Here is a 1,361-nt window from a genome sequence, read left to right as displayed (position 1 = left end):
CAGATTATCAGTAAACATTACAATACTTCCATAAGCAGAATATCATTTTTTTTTATCAAGTCTTAAGGTTTTTAAGCAATTTTTTTCTCATGCATTTTTTTATTTTTGCATATTGCTTATCCAACATGCAAAGTAATTTTGATTTTAAGATTAAAAATACTTTTATGCATAAGAAAATTTTCAAATTTCACGTGCGAAATCTATATAATGTCCATATAATTATAAAATGTTTCTTAAGAAAAACTTTATATTTTATCTCTATACGGGTTCGGTAGATTTGACCGATCTTGCAACCACCATAAAAAAGTAAGAAATAAATATAAATTATGCCTCTTTCATTCTAGAATGAACACAGATTATAACATGAAAACATAAGTGTTTAGACTAAATAGCTTAAATCTCATTACATAATGAATTTATATATATATATATATTATTTTTATTTCATTGACCTTTCAGCCATGCCTGACTAACAATACAGAAGTTACAATGACATAGCTCACATGCACTAATGTTACCGTATCAATTAACATAAAACCAACCCTTGGTCTGTACAAAGTAATTTGTCATGGCTGTGTTATAGTAGACTAGTATTTTGTAAAATATAGTCACATTTCAATTATTATACATTACATATGTATATAGATTATTGCTACTTTGAAATAGGTTCTTACACTTATTTTTCTTAAAACATAGAACAGTAACTAAAGATGTAAAGAAAACAATTATCTTCTCTTGTTACGACCTTTGTACTTGGTTGTTAAGCCTTTAAATAATTTGCACGTGGAGGATATGAAACAAAATGTTTTTTAGGGTTCATAAATATATATTGGAATAACTAAAAAATCATAAATTACTACACCAAAACCATAGAATTCCACTACAATTGATCAAGCTCAGTAACTATGATGTATTTTAGTTTAAAAAATACGTAATTTCGAGTAGAACCCTACCTGGTTGAAATATTGGTTCAAAAGAAAGAAATGGCTCCAAGCACATTAAAATGGCTGAAAAAGCCACTAGGGGACATTCTCAGCTTCCAATTGGTTATTCATGTCATATATAAAAGTAAGTGTATATCAGGGAGCAGTTCCAAAAATGAAAAGAGGTAGACAGGGTGCCACTGTGTTTGATGTATTACATGAACAATATCTTAGCAAATTGAAAAGATAAGACCTTCTTATTTTACATTCTAGCTTGACAATATCAGTAATTTGAGTTCCTAATTTGTACAAAACTATAGACTTAGTATTTTGACTTCACAAACATCTAATTTGAACCAGTGCTGCATTCAACATACCACAAAAAACAATGTTTATCTGTGTTTTTTTAATATTTGCTTTTAAATTAAGAAATTGAGT

Source organism: Limulus polyphemus, unplaced genomic scaffold (assembly GCF_000517525.1).
Source record: "Limulus polyphemus unplaced genomic scaffold, Limulus_polyphemus-2.1.2 Scaffold5263, whole genome shotgun sequence".
Lineage (NCBI taxonomy): Eukaryota > Metazoa > Arthropoda > Merostomata > Xiphosura > Limulidae > Limulus > Limulus polyphemus.
The sequence above is the reverse complement of the archived record's forward strand: the minus strand, read 5'-3'. Positions refer to the sequence as shown.